General features: G+C 37.8%; 1 protein-coding gene and 1 pseudogene across 6 annotated transcripts in view; both read right to left on the bottom strand.

Annotated features, from left to right (window-relative positions):
* Window positions 1-23527, bottom strand: part of NRG4 (neuregulin 4) — a 137108-nt gene that overhangs the window by 88105 nt on the left and 25476 nt on the right. The window lies entirely within an intron of this gene.
* LOC131752877 (surfeit locus protein 1 pseudogene) lies at window positions 11258-11811 on the bottom strand (annotated as a pseudogene).

Below are 23527 nucleotides of genomic sequence, written 5' to 3'. Positions count from 1 at the left end.
TAAACATGACTAATACTGATGGCAATCTAACCATCTGCAAACTATAACAAAGCTGTAATACATGCATTAAGGGAAGCTATGAGGTTTAAAAATCATAAATAACTTAAAATATTGACAAAAACTATAATTTTGTTTAAAATGAAGTATCGGGTTCTTTAGCAGGTAATTACCTAAAGTATGTCAACCATTCAGATGGTTATCTTTTTCTAAAACCACAATTCAGACGTGACTCCTTGTTTGATGTAAAACATGGAAATGAGTACATTTGCTCTTTTAAGAAAATATTAAAATAATCTCATATAATTCATATTTTGAGAACAATTCTTTTCATTACTATTATCTTCCACATTCAAAGGCAATTTTTACAAAGTTACAATCTTATACATACACACACATACATATATATAAAATTTTGTTAGCTTACAGTGTTTCGATTTTAAAATGGTATTTTTATGAAAAATTAGTAACCTTTATTATTTGATTTGAACTATGGAACTATGTTGCTGTCCACTAACATGAAAATGACTACTAAATTGTATGTGAGAGATAATAATCTGTGACTTCATTCAGGATATTAAAGATGTATTTACTAGGAGACATATCATGGCAGTTGGTTTGGTATTAATAATTTTTCACACAATACAAATAAACTTAACCTTTGAGGCTACATGATTCTAAAGAAGAAGACCTAACGTTTTTCAAGTTGACTTTTCACTTTAAATAAAAGCCATGTTCTTTAAGAATAATTTATTTGTTCATGTATCTATCAACAAATATGTTGTAAGTGGCCTGCTATTGTTAACAAATGACAGACACATGAACAAAAACAGGCAACTACAAAAATGTTGTAGGCTGACATATAAACCATATTTTGGCTTAAAATGATAACTGGGCTTAAAATGATAATTTCATGCAATTCAACCAAATATAGTCTCACAGACACCTATTTATGTCACTATAATAACACACAAAAACAAAGCTTAACTACTAAGGAGAATCAGAGAAAGATTCCAAGAGGGAGTTTTATTTGTGCTGAGCCTTGAAGAATAAGTAAGAGTTTGTAAACAGAGATGGATGAACATTCTAGACAGAGGTAACAGCATGTTCAAAGGCACAGAAGACAGAAGAAAGAAAATCCTAATGTATTCAGATAACTGCAGGTAGATTACCGGTCAGGATGTGTGCAGAGTATGTGTATGAAGTGTATGTGAGTTCATAAGAGGATAGGATGGTGGGGGAAGGAGTGTTGAGAACAGATCTTGTAAAATAATCAGGGTTCAAATAGTGACTCTATCTGAAAGGCAATGGGGATACTTTGAAAGGTTTTTAGCAAAGAAGTGGCATGATCACATCTATATTTTAGAAAATTCATTTTGATAGTGGTGTGGAAAATAGATTGCAACCTGCCGAGGAACTGGTATCAGAGAAAACTATTTGGAGCACATTTTATCAATCAAGAATAGTGAAGAAATAAAGCAATGAGAATGAGGATACAGGAGAGAACTAAAGATATACTTAATAGGTACACCCACAGAATGGGAGAGCAGGGTACAAAAGAAAGAAAAATCAAGGCTAACTTTCAAGTATCCATTAGGGAAATGTATATTAAAACCACAATGAGATACCATTTCACACCCTACTAGAATGGCTAAAATAAAAATGACAGACAATAACAAAGAGAAACTAGACCTCTCATACACTGCTGGGGGGACTGTAAAATGGTACAGTCGCTTTGCAAAATAATCTGAAAGTTTCTTAAAAAGTTAAACATAAATTTGCCATAAATGTATCCAAGAGATATGGAAATATGGGTCCACACAAAGATAGGAGTGTAATGCTTAGAACATTATTCATAATGCCCCAAGCTAGAAAACAACTCATATGTCCATCAACTGATGAATAGATAAACAAAATGTGGTACAACCATACAATGGAATACTACTCAGCAATAAAAAGGAATGAAGTATTGGTACATGTTACAACATGAATTGACTTCAAAAACATGCTAAGTGGGGGGAGACCTTCAATATGGCAGAGGAGTAAGATGTGCAGATCACCTTCCTCCCCACAAATACATCAGAAATACATCTACATGTGGAACAACTCCTACAGAACACCCACTGAACGCTGGCAGAAGACTTCAGATTTCCCCAAAGCCAAGAAACTCCCCACGTACCTGGGTAGGGCAAAAGAAAAATGAAAAAACAGAGACAAAAGAATAGGGACGGGACCTGCACCTCTGGGAGGGAGCTGTGAAGGAGGAAAAGTTTCCACTCACTAGGAAGCCCCTACACTGGCGGAGATGGGGGTTGCCGGGGTGGGGGGGGGGAAGCTTCCAGCCAGAGAGGAGAGCACAGCAACAGGGGTGCGGAGGGCAAAGCGGAGAGATTCCCACACAGAGGATCGGTGCTGACCAGCACTCACCAGCCTGAGAGGCTCATCGGCTCACCTGCCAGGTCGGGTCGGGGCTAGGAGCTGACACTTCAGCTTTGGAGCTCAGATCCCAGGGAGAGGACTGGGGCTGGGTGCATGAACACAGCCTGAAGGGGGCTAGTGCGCCACAGCTAGCGAGGAGGGAGTCTGGGAAAAAGTTTGGAACTGCCTAAGAGGCAAGAGACCATTGTTTCGGGGTGCATGAGAAGAGAGGATTCAGAGCACCGCCTAAACGAGCTTCAGAGATGGGTGCGAGTCACGGTTATTAGCGTGGACACCAGAGACAGGCTTGAAACGCTAAGGCTGCTGCTGCAGCAACCAAGAAGCCTGTGTGCAAGCACAGGTTACTCTCCACACCTCCCCTCCCGGGAGCCTGTGCAGCCCGCCACTGCCAGGGTTCTGTGATCCAGGGACAACTTCCTCGGGAGAACACACGGCACGCCTCAGGCTGGTGCAATGTCACACTGGCCTCTGCCGTGCTGCAGGCTCGCCTCGCATTCCGTACTCCTCCCTGCCCCGCCCCCGGCTTGAGTGAGCCAAAGCCCCCTAATCAGCTGCTACTTTAACCCCGTCCTGTCTGAGCGAAGAACAGATGCCCTCAGGCAACCTACACGCAGAGGTGGGCCCAAATCCAAAGCTGAACCCCAGGAGCTGTGCTAACAAAGAAGAGAAAGGGAAATCTCTCCCAGCAGCCTCAGGAGCAGGGGATTAAATCTCCACAATCAACTTCCTGTACCCTGCATCTCTGGAATACCTGAATAGACAACGAATCATCCCAAAATTGAGGTGGCAGACTGTGTGTGATTTTGTCTGTATAGCTTTGCTTTTACCATTTGTCCTAGATTTCTGTCTGTCCTTTTTTTTTTTTTTGGTATAGTTTTTAGCGCATGTTATCATTGGTGGATTTGTTTTTTGGTTTGGTTGCTCTCTTCTTTCTGTCTCTTTTAAAAATTACTTTTAAATTATTTTTTTAACAATTTTAAAAATTATTTTATTTTATTTTATTTTTCTTTCTTTTCTTTCCCCTTTTCTTCTGAGCCGTGTGACTGACAGGGTCTTGGTGCTCTGGCCGGGTGTCAGGCCTGTGCCTCTGAAGTGCGAGAGCCGAGCTCAGGACATTGGTCCACAATAGACCTGCCAGCTCCATGTAATATAAAATGGTGAAAGCTCTCCCAGATATCTACATCTCAACGTTAAGACCCAGCTCCACTCAATGACCAGGAAGCCACAGTGTGGACACCCTATGCCAAACAACTAGCAAGACAGGAAAAAAACCTCACCCATTAGCAGAGAGGATGCCTAGTATCATAATAAGGTCACAGACACCCCAAAACATACCACTGGACGCGGTCCTGCCAACCAGAAAGACAAGATCCAGACATACCCACCAAAACAGAGGCACCAGTCCCCTCCACCAGTAAGCCTACACAACACACTGAACCAACCTTAGCCACTGTGGGCAGACACCAAAAACAACAGGAACTACGATCCTGCAGCCTGCGAAACGGAGGTCCTAAACACAGAAAGTTAAGCAAAATGAGAAGACAGAGAAACACACAGCAGATGAAGGAGCAAGGTAAAAACCCACCACACCAAACAAATAAGGAGGAAATAGGCAGTATACCTGAAAAAGAATTCAGAGTAATGACAGTAAAGATGATCCAAAATCTTAGAAATAGAATGGAGAAAACACAAGAAACATTTAACAAAGACCTAGAAGAACTAAACAGCAAACAAACAATGATGAACAACACAATAAATGAAATTTAAAATTCTCTAGAAGGAATCAAGAGCAGAATAAGTGAGGCAGAAGAACGGATAAGTGACCAGGAAGATAAAATACTGGAAATAATGAGTGCAGAGCAGAATAAAGAAAAAAGAATGAAAAGAACTGAGGACAGTCTCAGAGACTTCTGGGAAAGCATTAAACGCACCAACATTTGAATTATAGGGGTCCCAGAAGAAGAAGAGAAAAAGAAACAGACTGAGAAAATATTTGAAGAAATTATAGTTGAAAACTCCCCTAATATGGGAAAGGAAAAAGTCAATCAAGTCCAGGAAGCACAGAGAGTCCCATACAGGATAAATCCAAGGACAAACATGCCAAGATACATATTAATCAAACTATCAAAAATTAAATACAAAGAAAAAATATTAAAAGCAGCAAGGGAGAAACAAAAAATAACATACAAGGGAATCCCCATAAGGTTAACAGCTGATCTTTCAGCAGACACTCTGCAACCCAGAAGGGAGTGGCAGGACATATTTAAAGTGATGAAAGGGAAAAACTTACAACTCTACCCAGCAAGGATCTCATTCAGATTTGATGGAGAAATTGAAACCTTTACAGACAAGCAAAAGCTGAGAGAGTTCAGCACCACAAAACCAGCTTTAAAACAAATGCTAAAGGAACTTCTCTAGGCAGGAAACACAAGAGAAGGAAAAGACCTAAAAAGACAAACCCAAAACAATTAAGAAAATGGTAATAGGAACATACATACTGATAACTACCTTAAATGTAAATGGATTAAATGCTCCAACCAAAAGACATAGACTGGCTGAATGGATACAAAAACAAGACCCGTATATATGCTGTCTACAAGAGACCCACTTCAGACCTAGTCACATATAACAGACTAAAAGTGAGGGGATGGAAAAAGATATTCCATGCAAATGGAAATCAAAAGAAAGCTGCACTAGCAATTCTCTTATCAGACAAAATAGACTTTAAAATAAAGACCATTACAAGAGACAAAGAAGGACACTACATAATGATTAAGAGATCAAACCAAGAATAAGCTATAACAATTATAAATATTTATGCATCCAACATAGGAGCACCTCAATACATGAGGCAAATGCTAACAGCCATAAAAGGGGAAATCAACAGGAACACAATCATAGTAGGGGACTTTAACACCCCAATTTCACCAATGGAGAGATCATCCAAAATGAAAATAAATAAGGAAACACAGCTTTAACAGATGCATTGGGCTTCCCTGGTGGCGCAGGGGTTGAGAGTTTGCCTGCCGATGCAGGGGACACGGGTTCGTGCCCTGGTCTGGGAGGATCCCACGTGCCGTGGAGCGGCTGGGCCCGTGAGCCATGGCTGCTGAGCCTGCGTGTCCGGAGCCTGTGCTCCGCAATGGAAGAGGCCACAGCAGTGAGAGGCCCACGTACCGCAAAACACAAACAAACAAACAAACAAAAAAACAGTTTTAAAAAAGATACATTAAACAAGATGGACTTAATTGATATGTATAGGACATTCCATCCAAAAACAGCAGATTACACTTTCTTCCAACTGCTCATGGAACATTCTCCAGGATAGATCATATCTTGGGTCACAGATCAAACCTTTGTAAATTTAAGAAAACTGAAATCATATCAAGTATCTTTTCTGACCACAATGCTATGAGACTAGATACCAATTACTGGAAAAAATCTGTAAAAAATAAAACTCATGGAGGCTAAACAATACACTACTTAATAACCAAGAGATCACTGTGGAAATAAAAAAAAATACCTAGAAACAACTGACAATAGAAACATGACGACCCAAAACCTATGGGATACAGCAAAAGCAGTTCTAAGATGGAAGTTTCTAGCAATACAATTCTACCTCAAGAAACAAGAAACAACTCAAATAAACAAACTAACCTTAAACCTAAAGCAATTAGAGAAAGAAGAACAAAAAAACCCCAACGTTAGCAGAAGGAAAGAAATCATAAAGATCAGATCGAAATAAATGAAAAAGAAATGAAGGAAACGATAGCAAAGATCAATAAAACTAAAAGTTGGTTCTTTGAGAAGATAAACAAAATTGATAAATCATTAGCTAGATTCATCAAGAAAAAAAGGGAGAAGACTCAAATCCATAGAACTAGAAATGAAAAAGGAGAAGTAACAACTGACACTGCAGAAATACAAAGGATCATGAGAGATTACTACAAGCAGCTCCATGCCAATAAAATGGAAAACCTGGAAGAAATGGACAAATTCTTAGAAAAGCACAACCTTCCAAGACTGAACCAGGAAGAAATACAAAATATGAAGAGACCAATCACAAGCACTGAAATTGAGACTGTGATTAAAAATCTTCCAACAAACAAAAGCCCAGGACCAGATGGCTTCACAGTTGAATTATATCAAACATTAGAAAAGAGCTAACACCTATCCTTCTCAAACTCTTCCAAAATATAGCAGAGGGAGGAACATTCCCAAACTCATTCTACGAGGCTACCATCACCCTGATACCAAAACCAGACAAAGATGTCACAAAGAAAGAAAACCATAGGCCAATATCGCTGATGAACATAGATGCAAAAATCCTCAACACAGAATCCAACAGCACATTAAAAGGATCATACACCATGATCAAGTGGGGTTTATCCCAGGAATGCAAGGATTCCTCAATATACACAAATCAATCAACGTGATACACCATATTAACAAATTGAAGGAGAAAAACCATATGATCATCTCAATAGATGCAGAAAAAGCTTTTCAACAAAATTCAACACTGATTTATGATAAAAACCCTCTAGAAAGTAGGCATAGAGGGAACTTACCTCAACATAATAAAGGCCATATATGACAAACCCACAGCCAACATCATTCTCAATGGTGATAAACTGAAACCATTTCCTCTAAGATCAAGAACAAGACAAGGTTGTCTGCTCTCACCACTAGTATTCAACATAGTTTTGGAAGTTTTAGCCACAGCAATCAGAGAAAAAAAAGAAATAAAAGGAATCCAAATTGGAAAAGAAGTAAAGCTGTCACTGTTTGCAGATGACATGATACTATACATAGAGAATCCTAAGGATGCTACCAGAAAACTACTAGAGCTGAATCTGGTAAAGTAGCTGGATACATAATTAATGCACAGAAGTCTCTTGCATTCCTCTACACTAATGATGAAAAATCTGAAAGAGAAATTAAGGAAACACTCCCATTTACCATTGCAACAAAAAGAATAAAATATCTACAAATTAACCTACCTAAGAAGACAAAAGATCTGTATGCAGAAAACTATAAGACACTGATGAAAAAATTAAAGATGATACAAAACAGATGGAGAGATATACAATGTTCTTGGATTGGAAGAATCAACATTGTGAAAATAACTATACTACTCAAAGCAATGTACAGATTCAATGCAATCCCTACCAAACTACCACTGGCATTTTTCACAGAACTAGAACAAAAAATTTCACAATTTGTATGGAAACACAAAAGACCCCAAATAGCCAAAGCAATCTTGAGAAAGAACAATGGAGCTGGAGGAATCAGGCTCCTGGACTTCAGACTCTACTACAAAGCTACACTAATCAAGACAGTATGGTAGTGGCACAAAAACAGAAATATAGATCAATGGTACAGGATAGAATGCCCAGAGATAAACCCCCACACATACGGGCACCTAATTTACAACAAAGGAGGCAAGAACATACAATGGAGAAAAGACAGCCTCTTCAATAAGTGATGCTGGAGGGCTTCCCTGGTGGCGCAGTGGTTGAGAATCCGCCTGCCGATGCAGGGGTCACAGGTTCGTGACCCGGTCCGGGAAGATCCCACATGCCGCGGAGCGGCTGGGCCCGTGAGCCATGGCCGCTGAGCCTGCGTGTCTGGAGCCTGTGCTCCTCAACGGGAGAGGCCACAACAGTGAGAGGCCCGCGTATCACAAAAAAAAAAAAAAAAAAAAAAGTGATGCTGGAAAAACTGGACAGCTACATGTAAAAGAATGAAATTAGAACACCATACACAAAAATAAACTCCAAATGCATTAAAGACCTAAATGTAAGGCCAGACAGTCTAAAACTCTTAGAAGCAAACATAGGTGGAACACTCTATGACATAAATCACAGCAAGATCCTTTTTGACCCACCTCCTAGAGAAATGGAAATAAAAACAAAAATAAACAAATGGGACCTAATGAAACTTAAAAGCTTTTGCACAGCAAAGGAAACCATAAACAAGGTGAAAAGCCAACCCTCAGAATGGGAGAGTGGGAAGCTGCTGCATAGCACAGGGAGATCACCTCTGTGCTTTGTGACGACCTAGAGGGGTAGGATAGGGAGGGTGAGAAAAAAAAAAGAAAAAAAAAGAAGAAAAAGAAAAAGAAAAATAAAGAAGAAAAAAAAAAGAACGGGAGAAAATATTTGCAAATGAAGCAACTGACAAAGGTCTAATCTCCAAAATTTACCAGCAGCTCAATATCAAAAAAACAAACAACCCCATCCAAAAATGGGCAGAAGACCTAAATAGACATTTCTCCAAAGAACATATACAGATTGCCAACAAACACATGAAAGGATGCTCAACATCACTAATCATTAGAGAAATGCAAATCACAACTACAATGAGGTATCACCTCACACCTGGCAGAATGGCCATCATGAAAAAATCTACAAACTATAAATGCTGGAGAGGGTGAGGAGAAAAGGGAACCTCTTGAACTGTTGGTGGGAATGTAAATTGATACAGCCACTATGGAGAACAGTATGGAGGTTCCTTAAAAAACTAAAAATAGCACTACCATATGACCCAGCAATCCCACTACTGGGCATATACCCTAAGAAAACCATAATTCAAAAAGAGTAATGTACCATAATGTTCAATGCAGCTCTATTTACAATAGCCAGGACATGGAAGCAAGCTAAGTGTCCATCAACAGATGAATGGATAAAGAAGATGTGGCACATATATACAATGGAATATTACTCAGCCATAAAAAGAAATGAAATTGAGTTACTTGTAGTGAGGTGGCTGGACCTAGAGTCTGTCATACACAGTGAAGTAAGTCATAAAGAAAAACAAATACCATATGCTAACAAAAATATATGGAATCTAAAAAAAAAAAGGTCTGAAGAAACTAGGACAGGACAGGAATAAAGACGCAGATGTAGAGAATGGACTTGAGGACACGGGGAGAGGGAAGGGTAAGCTGGGACAAAGTGAGAGAGTGACATGGACATATATACATTACCAAATGTAAAATCGATAGCTAGTGGGAAGCAGCTTCATGGCACAGGGAGATCAGCTAGGTGCTTTGTGACCATCTAGAGGGGTGGGATAGGGAGGGTGGGAGGGAGGTGCAAGAGGGAGGAGATATGGGGATATATGTAAACATATAGCTGATTCACTTTGTTATAAAGCAGAAACTAACACACCACTGTAAAGCAATTATACTCCAATAAGGATGTTAAAGAAAAAAAAAAGACAATGGGATAACATTTGAAGTGTTAAAGGTAAAGAATTTTGAACCTAGACATTTATAACCAATAAAATATTCTTTAAGTTTAAAAAAAATTAAAACAAAACATGCTAAGTGAAAGAAGCCAGTCACAAAAACCACATATTGTATGATTCCATTTATAAGAAATCTTTAGAAAAGGCAAATTAAAAGAGACAGGAATAGATTAATGATTGCTTGGGACTGGGACTGGGAAAAGGAAATTATGCAAATGAGCATAAAGGATGTTTTTAGAATGATGGAAATATTCTACAATTGGATTGTTGAGGTGGTCGTAAATTTGATAGAGCTAAAATATAAAATAGGTGCACTTTATGGTATATAAATTATGCTTCAATGAAGCTGCTAAAAACAAAATAAAGGAATATCAAAACAGATTGTCATGAGTCAGATAATGATTTCTCTCAAGACATGTTATATTTAAAATGCTACTGGGACATGTAGAAGGAAATGCCTGAAAATGCAGATTTTGCATGTACAATAAGAATGAGGTCAGAGATAAGAGATTTGGGACTCAAATTCCACAGGTGGTTGCTGAAGTCATTAGCTCAGAGTGTGCACATGTGTGAGACAGAGGCTATGGACTGATCCCTGGAAAATATCAACATTTAATGGCTGGAGAAGGAGCCCATTAAGAAATTATCAGAGAAATAAGAGAAGAACAAATAAGACCAATGGCAAGCTCTTCTTCCATAATTCAAAATGCTTATCCTCTCTATTTCTAGATTTAGCACTCTAGACAACATCTAACTCCCAGCGATGAAAGATGAGGCTTCAGCTCTCTTACACTACCCTACCTCTTTAATTTGAATGTTTGATAAGTTACACTATTATCTATTTCTTCTCTTTGTTATATCTGTAATTTTAAATAATATACTCATACTTCTGTCCTCATCAATGAACTTGAGTCAATTCACAGACTAACTTCTTAACATGTAAAATAAGTAACTGTACTGCTAACTTTGCTTCCACCTTTTCTCTCCCCACTTCCTCTTTCTGCCTTAGCAGCTATACCTTGACTCTTACATCATGAAGGTTTTTAACATTTACATTCTGGTCTGTGACCTTGAAGTGTTTTCATAACTTTGCCTCTAGATGTAAAACTTGAAAACCAATAAACTACAGTTTTGTCAATATAACTGTAAATAGTATTCACAGCAGATCCATGCAGTGTGAAAGAATAACATTTCCTTCTATTGTTTCAGTGTCACAATACCTGGGCCATTCATAAGATAATATTCCCAAAAGCAAGATAAAATAAATTCTCTTTTCTTAAACTCTATGTTGATTAAAATCATGCTATATTTGAATTTGCATCTTATTTGTATTTTTTTTTTTTTTTGCACAGCTTTAGAGTTTAGAGTTTCCTTCTTTTTGGGGGGCGGGTGAGACGACTGAAAAATATTGTGCTTTATCATAACATCTCAAATATTCAGCTGCTTTTTTTTGTAGTGTAGAGATTTATTTATACCAATAGCACATGATCCAGCATAAAACCAAATCTCTTGAAATGTTTACTCCGTGACTTCCTAATTATTCAGGGACAGGGCTCATCAGCTAATCTCTTCACACACCAGGAGTCCAAGGTAGGAATTTCTTAAACCACAGGTATGACATGGCTGCAATGAGTCTGTACCAGGTGAATGATGTACTGCAGGTGCTCATTCCTCAGAGTGACTCTCGTTTGCCCTCCAATAGGTCTTTTAAGAACTGTGCTCTGGAAGTCAGCATCAATGAAAATGGGGTCTGCACCTGGGAGCCTGGACGTGGTGTCCAGGTCGTGGTAATGCCAGTGGTTCCTGTCTGGATTATTCTCAGAGACAAAGGGTTTCTTGGTTTCTGTCAGCCTCACCATCACGACTAGGTCCACTTCTCCCTCAATCTGTCCTTTACACCATGTTTCAGGATTCACTTTCTTCTTGGGCACAAACCACCTGTTTAGCAGGATGGTAATTCCCAGGTCAGCACAGTAAAGAGGTAGCACCACCAAACAAAGAGAGCCAGTAGGCCAGCCTCCTGGGCAGGGTTTACCATGGTCCAAAACATCATGACAGCAACTTGGAGTGGTCAAAGTGCCTCCTGACCTTCACTGGCCTGTACTCCAGATTTTTCAGTTCCATTGGGTCTGCTGGCAGTAAGATGGGCTTGGCCACCACTCTAGACTCTAGCTCTGTGATCAACTTCAGCTTCCACTTCTGACGTTGGACCTGCCATGTCCCTGGGCCAAAGATAGCAATAGGAACGAGAAGCAGAAACCACTAGAGAAAGGAGTCTTCTGTTTCTGTGGCAGTTACTTTGGCTTAAGAGCTGCCACACCTATTGGGTCTCTAGGCCAACACTTGGGAGGAACATGCAAACTGTGATGATTAGTTATGCTTTCCTTTAGGATCCTAGACACCTGGGTTTCAGTCTTGGGTTGTCTCGGCATTAGCCCAAGGAGGCATAGGAAGTTACTGCATGTCTACAATCAAGTGTATAATACAGGAGTGCAGGAGGAGCCAGCCCTGGGGCTTTCATGAGGACAGAGTGCTAACCAGAGCGGGCACGCAACCAGGGCCTGATTCAGAGGCTCAGGGGGCAGTTCCAGAAGATATCGCAATGCCCATACTCACCCACCCTCCTGGGCAAAGTGGAGGGCAGCTTTTCCTAGGTACATAGGGCATACCTCGATGAGTCCTCACCTGGGCACAGGACAACCCCAAGAATGTTCCTCCTGATGACACCGGCCTGGTGCCCACCCTGCACAGCAATAGCCCTAGCCTTGTGGCCTGCAGCCCCAGCCTTCAGATATTCAGCTTCCTAATCATACTATTTATTACATGTAGTCTTCTTCCATTTTCTTAGACATCCTTTCCAAAGCTCTTTCTACCTCCTGCTCAAATCTAGATCTATTACTGAATTCAGCATATCAGTAATAATCACTATCTTTTTAACTTTTATTTTGTTATTGAAGTATAGTTGATTTACAATGTTTCAGGTATACAGCAAAGTGACTCAGTTACACATATATGTATCTGTTCTTTTTCAGATTTTTTTCCATTATAGGTTATTACAAGATACTGAATATAGTTCCCTGTGCTATATAGTAGGTCCTTGTTATTCATCTATTTTATACATAGTAGTCTGTATTTGTTAATCCCAAATTCCAAATTTATCCCTCCCCCTTTTCCCTTTTGGTAACAATAAGTTTGTCTTCTGTATCTGTGAGTCTATTTCTGTTTTGTAAATGAGTTTATCTGTATCATTTTTTTAGATTCTTCATATAAGTGATATCATATGATATTCTCTAAAAACATAACAAAAATAAACTCAAAATGGATCAAAGACCTAAATGTAAGACTGGACACTATAAAACTCCTACAGGAAAACATAGGCAGGACATTCTATGACATAAATCACAGCAATATTTTTTTGGATCTGCCTCCTAGAGTAATGAAAACAAAAATAAACACACACACAAAAAATAAAGCTTTTTAAACTAAAAAGCTTTTGCACATCAAAGGAAACCATAAACAAGACAAAAAGACGACCCTCAGAATGGGAGAAATATTTGCAAATGAAGCAACTGACAAAGGACTAATCTCCAAAACATACAAATAGCTCATGTGCTAAATATCAAAAAAACAAACAACCCAATCCAAAAATAGGCAGAAGACAGAAATAGACATTTCTCCAAAGGAGACATACAGATGGCCAACAAACACATGAAAATATGTTCAACATCACTAATTATCAGAGAAATGCAAATCAAAACTACAATGAAGTATCACCTCACAGTGGTCAGAAAGGCCACCATCAAAAAAATCTACAAACAATAAATGCTGGAGAGGGTGTGAAGAAAAGGGAACCCTCATGCACTGTTGGTGGGAATGTAAATTGATACAGCCACTATGGAGAACAGTATGGAGGTTCCTTAAAAAACTAAAAATAGAACTACCATATGACCCAGCAATCTCACTACTGGGCATATACTCAGAAAAAACCATAATTCAAAAAGACACATGCACCCTAATGTTCATTGCAGCACTATTCACAATAGCCAGGACACAGAAGCAACCTAAATTCCATCAATAGAGGAATGGATAAAGAAGATGTGGTACATATATACAATGGAATATTACTCAGCCATAAAAGGGAACGAAATTGGGTCATTTGTAGAGACATGGATGGACCGAGAGACTGTCATACAGAGTGAAGTAAGTCAGAAAGAGAAAAACAAATATCGTATAGTAACACATATATGTGGAATCTGAAAAAATTGGTATAGATGATCTTATTTATGAAGAATAAAGAAAGACACAGACATAGAGAACAAACGTATGGATACCAAGGGGGAAAGCAGGGGTGGGGCGGGGCAGGTGGTGGTGGTGTGATGGTAGATTGGGATTGACATATATACACTACTGATACTATGTATAAAATAGATAACTAATGAGAACCTACTGTATAGCACAGGGAACTCTATTCAGTGCTCTGTGGTGACGTAAATGAGAAGGAAATCCAAAAAAGAGGGGATATATGTACACGTACAGCTGATTCACTTTGCTGTACAGTATAAACTAAAAATATTATAAAACAACTATACTTCAATAAAAAAAAGGAAGAAGGAAATCTTTCCATTAGCAACAACATGGATGAACCTGGAGGGCATTAGGCTAAGTAAAATATGCCAGACAGAGAAAGACCAATACTGCATGGTATCACTTATACATAGAGTCTAAAAATAAGTTTTTTTAAATTAAAAACTCAAACTCATAGAGACAGAGAATAGAACGATGGTTGCCAGGAGCTGGGGATAGGGGAAATGAGGAAAGGTGGTAAATGGGTATAAACTTTCAGTTGTAAAATAAGGTCTGAGGATCTAATGTATAACAAAGCAACTATAGTTGATAATACAGTATTGTATAACTTAAATTTGCTACGAGAGTAGAACTTAAGGGTTCTCATTTTAAGAAAATGTAAATATGAGCTGATGGATGTGTTAACTAGATTTTGAAAATCCTTTCACAACGCACACATATATCAAATCGTCACATTGTATACTTTAAATATATTACAATTTTATTTGTCAGTAATGCCTTGATAAAGCTGGAAAAGAAAACTCTGCTCTACAAAAGGCACTGTTGGGCTTCCCTGGTGGTGCAGTGGTTGAGAATCTGCCTGCTAATGCAGGGGACATGGGTTCGAGACCTGGTCTGGGAAGATCCCACATGCCGCAGAGCAACTAGGCCTGTGATCCACAACTACTGAGCTTGCGCGTCTGGAGCCTGTGCTCCGCAACAAGAGAGGCCGCGATAGTGAGAGGCCCGCGCACTGCGATGAAGAGTGGCCCCCGCTTGCCACAACTAGAGAAAGCCCTTGCACAGAAACGAAGACGCAACACAGCAAAAATAAATAAATTAATTAATAGAACTCCTACCCCCAACATCTTCTTTTTAAAAAAAAAGGCACTGTCAAGAAAATGAGAACACAAGCCACAGACTGGGAAAAAGCATTTGCAAAAGACATACCTGTCAGAGGATTGTTATCCAAAATATACATAGAACTCTTAAAATTCATATAAGAAAATGATCAAACCAATTAAAAAGTGGGCAAAAGGCTTTAACAGACATCTCTCCAGAAAAAATATACAGATGGCAAATAAGCATAAGAAAAGATTCTCAACATCATATGTAATCAGGGAACTGAAAATTAAAATGAGATACAACTACACACCTATTAGAAAGGCAAAAATCCAAAACAGTGACAACACCAAATGCTAGTGAGGAAGTGGAATGTCAGTAACTTTTTTTTTTTTTTGCCACACTGCACGGCACGCAGAAGAACTTCCCGAACTAGGGATCGAACCTGTGCTCCATGCAATGGAAGCATGGAGTCTTAACCACTGGACCACCAGGGAAGTCCCAGGAACTCTTATTCATTGCTGGTGGGAAGGTAAAAGGGTGCATCCAACTTGCATGACAATTTGGCAGTTTCTTACAAAACTAAACATAACTCTTACCATAAGATCCAGTAATCACATCCCTTGGTATTTACCCAAAGGAGATGAAAACATGTCCACACAAAAACCTGTACATTACTGTTTATAGTAGCTTTATAACTGTCAAAACTCTGAAGCAGGCAAGATGTCTTTCAGTAGAAAAACAGGTAATTAAACCGTGGTACATCCAGACAATGGAATATTATTTAGTGCTAGAAAGAAATGCAATATCAAGCCATGAAAAGACATAGAGGATCCCTAAGTGCATATTACTAAGTGAAAGAAGCCAACCTGAAAAGGCTACACGATGTATGATTCCAACTATATGACATTCTGGAAAAGGCAAAACTATGGAGACAGTATGAAGATCAGTACTTGCCAGCAGTTATAGGGGAGGGAGGGATGAATAGGCAGAGCACAGAGGATTTTTAGGGCAATGAAACTATTCTACAGGATATTATAATGGTAGATACATGTCATTATACATTTGTCAAAACTGAGAGAATGTACACCACCAAGAGTGGACCCTAATATAAACCATGGATTCTGGGTAATAATGATGTGTCAATGTGATGTTTATAGCTGGGGAGGCTGTGCATGTATAGAAGCAGGAAACATATAGGAACTCCATGTATTTTCTGCTCAATTTTGCTGTTAACCTAAAATTGCTCTAAAAATTTCACGCAGCAACAAAAACCCAATGTAGCCAAAAAAAAAAAAAAAAAACAAAAAAACCCACAAAACACCTCAAGGATGAAACATCTAAAGAGAGAGAATAGCACCCAAATACCCAGACTCTACGTTAAGAAGCACTGGGCTTGTAACTTAAAACAATGTACAATGCAAAAGCAGCATTCTGGATTCAACAGCATTACCGGGACTTCCCTGGTGGTGCAGTGGTTAAGAATCCGCCTGCCAATGCAGGGGCCACGGGTTCGAGCCCTGGTCCAGGAAGATCCCACGTGCCGCAGAGCAACTAAGCCTGTGCACCACAACTATTGAGCCCGTGTGCCTAGAGCCCGTGCTGCACAACAAGAGAAACCACTGCAATGAGAAGCCCCCGCACTGCAACGAAGAGTAGCCCCTGCTTGCCACAACTAGAGAAAGCCCGTGTGCAGCAACAAAGACCCAATGCAGCCATAAATAAATAAATAAATACTATTACCAATTAGATATAATTAATTGGAAACATTGCTAAAATTTGGACTTAAGGCCAAATTAAAGCTTCCTCATAATTCAGTACTTGAACTGGATGAATTTTTGACTACTGAAAGATTTTACTCTTATTATTCAAACTGAAAATATTATTTTAGTATTCAATGGCATAGATATAGTACAAGCAGAGATGTCAGAAAAAACGCAAATAACTGAACTAAATTCATCCTTCCTCTTAAGAGCAGATCAAATAAAACATCCTTGTTGATTATAGCTTAAAGGTGCTATGCTCCAAGGTTCAACACTGTACATCCTCTCCCTTGGAGATCTAGTCCATTCCCATGCTTTCAATTATTCCTCTACGGAAAAAACTCTCATTTTTTATTTACAGCCCTAATCATTCTTATAAGCTCCACTTTTGAACTCTTACACATAAATATCCCACTTCTATTTAAATTCAAAATACATAATTCAAACCAACAAATACTTACTGAGTCCCTACTCTGTAGCAGACAACAAAAGAATCGCAAAAGAGTTAAATCATTTCCTACTCTTAAGAAGCATATAGTCTAGTTGATGAGAAACATGAAAAGTTCAACAACAGCAAATGTATAGCCATACAAAGCAGTTTCTACATATTACACATACATGAATCATAAAAATAGTTGTTATAGTATTTTGCTATAACATTATTGAGAGGTTCCCAATCCTCCATCAGTTCACACTAATAAAAAGAAAATCTCCAAAAATCTTTGCAACTTTGGAGAAAGCAGATTTCTTAAAACATAAAAAGCATGAACCATAAAAGAAAAAAAAAAGGATAAATTAGACTTGAGCAAATAAAAACTTTTGCTCTTTGTTGTTGTTGCTGGTTTTTGGCCACACTGTGTGGCATGCGGGATCTTAGTTCTTTGACCAGGGATCAAACCCATGCTCCCTGCATTGGGAGCATGGAGTTTTAACCAGGGAAGTCCCAAAAGTTTTGCTCTTTGAAAGACACCATTAAGACAATGAAAAGGCAAGCCACAAAGTGGGAGAAGATATTTCCTATAAATGTATCTGACAAAGGATTTGCATTTTATATTTATATATTTTATGTTTTTACATATGTTTATACATATATATATAAATGAACTCTTCCAACTCAATAATAAGACAGCTCAATTAAAAGATGGGCAAAAAAAATGTGAAGTCATTTTACCAAAGACATATGAAAATAATAAGCACATACTCAAAATCATTAATCACCAAAGGCAACATAAAAGCACAATAAAAATCTACATATCTATTAGAATGCCTAAAATTAAAAAGGCTGTCCATATCAGATGTCAGCAAGGATGTGGAACAACTGTAACTCTCATTATCACTAGTGGGAGTGTAAAGTGGTATAAAGACTTTGGGAAACAGTGTGACAATTTCTTAGAAATTTGAGCAGACATCTATTGTGGTGGAAAGCCTTTAAGGTGCATCCCAATGAACACCACTTCCTGATACTCACACTCTTGTATAACCTTCTCCCCTTCAGGGTGGGCTGGACTTACTGACTTACTTCTACAGAATAGACACCGCAGAAGTAATGACATGCTGCTTTCAAGCCTAGATTATAAAGATTGTGGCTTTTGTCTTAGATGTCTCTTTTTCCCTCTTTTAGATTTCTTTACTCTGGGGGAATCCAGCTGCCATGTCAAGAGGCAGACCTGATAAAGAGGCTCACATGACAAGGAACTGAGGCCTGACAATAGCCACATTTGTGAGCTTGGAAGTGGATTTTCCCCCATTCATCCTTGAGATGAGCACAAGTCCTGACTGACACCTTGACCGACCCTGAGCCAGAACTATCTGGCTAAGTCATTCCTGGATTCCTGACCTAAAGAAATTGTGAGATGATAAATTTTTGTTGCTTTTAGCCTCTGAGTATTTGTTTGCAGCAATAGATAACTAATAAACCAACCATATGACCCATAAATTCCACTCTTACATATTTACCCAAGAGGAGTAAAAAGCACATCTGCAGAGTGATGTGTACATGAGTATTCACAGTAGCATTATTTGTAACAGCCCCAAACTGGAAAAACCCAAATGTCCATCAACAGGTGAAGGGATAAACCAGCAAGCATCAGAATTATCTGGAAGGTCTGTTAAAGAATAGACTGCTAGGCCCTACCCTCAGAGTTTCTAATTCAGTAGATTTGGTGTGGGGTCTGAAAATTTGCATTTATAACAAGTTCCCAGATGATGGTATGGTGCTAGTTTGGCGCTTTGAGAACCATCATATTAGTCTAGAATTTGAATGTCTATGGTATTCTGTGCTGTATAATATCTTTTAGGACTGAAACTAGAACATATCCACAGGTTACTACCAGGTTGAGTAAGGGAATAAAACTCTAAGGAATTCACTGGAAGAAAAATGGAGAATGAATCACCTAGAGAAAAGATAAAAAGGAGAAACTCAATAACTTTCTTAATTTACTACCCTGGATTTCTCTTTAGTCTCTATATGAATATGCTTTATTTCCTTAACTAGACTATAGGTTTCCTGAAACAGGAATAGTGTCTTATTTATCTTTATCCCTCTAGGCTAAATCTGGCCTACTGCCTTATTAACAGTAGATGTTTAACAAATATTTTGTTATGAATTTATTGCTGATAGTTGACTGCTAGACTGACTTGTAATTTCTTATGTTTTACTAAAAACCAACAAGCTTTTTAATAATTATCAAGGGGATTTCTTAAAAGAGCATATCAATCTTCCCATATTTCATTTTAAAGACAGAAAAATTATCAGCACCTCAAACTTCACTTCTTACACATAAGCTGAATAGAAGTGTGTGTTTCATAAACTCTAAAAAGTAATTCTGTATGGAATGAACTGGAACTGCACAAAAGAATGTACTGGCCAGTGACACACCTTTAAATCTCATTGTTACAGGTTCTACAGGTTCTTCTGGTTCACCTCCCAAACACAAGAAAAGAATGTTAGCTGCCACTAATCTTATCTCAAAAAGATAAAAACCCATCAACCAGAAAACTTTCTGAAATTTTTCAATGCCTATGATGGTTATGCCTTTGCAATATCGAAAATAGATTACAGTCCTGATAACAAGAAATTAAACAGAGAAACTTCTGCTTTAAAGATAGTGGTCTATTAATTTCCAAAATATACAAAAAGCTCAATCAACTCAATATCAGAAAAACAACCCAATCAAAAAATGTGCAGAAGACCTAAACAGACATTTCTACAAAGAAGACATACAGATGGCCAAAAGGCACATGAAAAGATGCTCAACATCGCCAATTATTAGAGAAATGCAAATCAAAACGACAATGAGACATCACCTAACACCAGTCAGAATGGCCATCATTAAAAAGTCTACAAATAATAAATGCCGGAGAGTGTGTGGAGAACAGGGGACCCTCCTACACTGCTGGTAAGAATGTAAATTGGTGTAGCCACTATGGAAAACAGAATGGAGGTTCCTCAAAAACTAAAAACAGAGTTACCATATGTTCTAGCAATCCCACTGCTGGGCATATAACCAGAGAAAACCATAATCTGAAAAGATACATGTACCCCAATGTTCATAGCAGCACTATTTATGAAATAAATAAATGTCCTATTTATGGAATAAGTAACTGTTCTAAATGTCCGATGACAGATGAATGGATAAAGAAGATGTGGTATATAAACACAATGGAATACCATTCAGCCATAAAAAAAGATGAAACAATGCCATTTGCAGCAATATGGATGGACCTAGAGATTATCACACTAAGTGAAGTAAGTCAGAGAAAGACAAATATCATGTGATATCACTTATATGTGGGATCTAAAAAATGATACAAATGAACTTATTTACAAAACAGAAACAGACTCACAGACATAGAAAACAAACTTATGGTTACCAAGGGGAAAGGTGGGGGGGGTAAATTAAGAGTTTGGGATTAGCAGACACAAACTACTATATATAAAATACATAAACAATATTCACTATCTTGTAATAAACCATAATGGAAAAGAATTCAAAAATAAAGACAGTGGCCTAAAGTTGGCATTTCTCTTTTCTTCCTGGAAATAAGCATACTCCCTTATTACTACAACAGCAAATTTTGAAATCAGGTAGTGTAAGTCCTCTAGCTTTGTTCTTCTTTTTCTAAATTGTTTTGGCTATTCTAGGTCCTTTGCCTTTCTATATAAATTCTCTAATTAGCTTGCCAATTGCTATTTTTAAAATGCTGTTGGGATACTGATAGGGAATGTGTCAAATCTACAGATCAAGAACTGTACACTGAAAATAAACCCTTATATTATTTTGACAAACGAACCAAGGTAATTCAGTGAGGAAAAGACAGTCTTTTCAACAAATGGTACTGGGATATTTTAATATCCATGTGCAGAAAACAGACTTATACCTTAACCTTAAAACATACATAAAAATTAACTCAAAATACATCACAGACCTAAATGTAAGAGCTAAAACTATAAAACTTCTAGAAGAAAATCTTTGTGACTTTGGGTTAGACAAAGATTTCTTAGATATGACAGCAAGAGCACAATTCATAAAAGAAAAAATTGACAAACTAGACTTTATCAAAATTTTAAACTTTTTCAATTAAAAAAATTAAGAAAATGAAAAGGCAAGCCACAGAATGGGAGAACATATTTACAAATCATGTATCTGATTAGAGACCTGTATCCAGATGATATAAATAACTTTTACAAATGAAAAAAAAAGGAAGACAACCCAACCAAAAAATAGGCAACTACTTTTTCAACTTAGGGAAATTGGAATTAAAACCTCAATGAGGACTTCCCTGGTGGCACAATGGTTAAGAATCTGCCTGCCAACGCAGGGAACACAGGTCCAATCCCTGGTCTCGGAAGATCCCACATGACGCAGAGCAACTAAACCCGTTTGCCACAACTACTGAGCCTGGGGTCTAGAGCCCACAAGCCACACTGCTGAGCCTGCATGCCTAGAGCCCGAGCTCTGCAACAAGAGAAGCCACTGAATTGAGAAGCCTGCTCACCACAACGAAGAGCAGCCCCTGCGCGCCGCAACTACAGAAAGCCCGCACGCAGCAACAAAGACCCAATGCAGCCAAAAATAAATAAATAAATAATAAATTAATTTTTTAAAAAAAAACCTCAATGAGATATTACTACATACCTACTAGAATGGCTTGGCTATAATAAAAAATACTGACAATACAGTTTGGGCAAGGATGTACAGAAACTGGAAGCCTCATACAAAACTGGTGGAAATGTAAAATGGTATAGCCACTTTGGAAAAGTGTGGCAGTTTCTTAAAAATTTAAACATGTGTTTATCATACAACCCAGCAATCCTCCTCCTAAGAATCTACCTAAAAGAAATGAAAACATATGTCCACTAGAAGATTTGTAAACAAATGTTCATAGCAGATTTATTTTTTTTTAATGTAAACACTTTTTGGATAAACCAAACATGGAAAAAGTTCCACTAAAAAAACTGCATTAAAGTATGAATGGAAAGTACTGAAGAATGAATGCAAGAAAGGAAAATGATTCTAGCTAATGATATAGATGTAAGAAGGAATTAAGGGCAAAGAAAGCTGTGAATATGGTGGTAAATCTAAATAAACACTATATAAAAAGTGGAAGTGTCCTTTGGGTTTAATTAATAGGCATGTAGCATTAAATACCTGTAAACAAAAGCATGAAAGTTAGGGAGGAGTAAGTTAAATGTGTCCTAATGTCCTTTTATTTTCTGGGATGACAGCAAAAGTAATGAATAACATTAGACTTTGTTGTACTTACTAAGGTAACTACCAGCAGAATAGAAACTGTTTAAGTTCAAACTAGCAGAGGGGAAAACTGAAAAAAAAAAATCCCAACGAAGGCAAAGGAGAGAAAATAAATACGAAACAGATGAGACAGAATAAACAGGAAGAAGAGTTCTCCCCTCTCCTCTTAGGAACTCAGCCAATGAAAAAGTCACGACTCTTTGTTTACTATAGCCTTTCCAACTTGTTTCTCTCCTCTATTAAAGTGTTCTCCTTCCTTTTCTGTGTGGGGACTTGTATGTAGCTCACCATGGTTGCAGACCCCAAATTGAAATTCTCTGCTGATCCCAAATAAACTCACTTTTCTTGTTGCTGGAAAATTAACTGGCAGATTATTTCATTTAGGTAAAAAGTTAGAACAACGATATATGTTTGAACTACATAATAAACAAAGTTGATTGGATGACGATATATAAAACAATGCTCCTAACAACTGCTAAATATACTTTTTTTACGCATACACAGGACATTTATAAAAAACATATCATTATTGAAAAGCAAGTCTCAGAAACATTTAAATGATTAAAATCATAGAGTTAAGTTCTCTGACTATAGTGAGAATAAACTAGAAAATTTAAATGGGTCAATGAAGAAATTTAAAACATATTTTAACTCAACTTTGCAAATATACATTAAAACATGTGGATGAAACTGAAGCCACATTCAGAGGAAAATTTACAACCTTAAATGCATATGCTAAGGGGAAAAATTGCTTACAAATGATAAGCTAAACATCCAACTAAAAATAAGAAGAAAAACAAAATCAAAGTAAGTTTAAAGAAGGAAATAAAAAGCAAAAACAATAAAATGGAAAGCAAACATACAATTGAGAGAATTAACAAGGCCAAAAGTTGATTCTCTGAAAAGACTAGAAAAATT

Source organism: Kogia breviceps, chromosome 3 (genome assembly GCF_026419965.1).
Source record: "Kogia breviceps isolate mKogBre1 chromosome 3, mKogBre1 haplotype 1, whole genome shotgun sequence".
Lineage (NCBI taxonomy): Eukaryota > Metazoa > Chordata > Mammalia > Artiodactyla > Physeteridae > Kogia > Kogia breviceps.
This window is presented reverse-complemented; position numbering and strand designations above follow the sequence as displayed.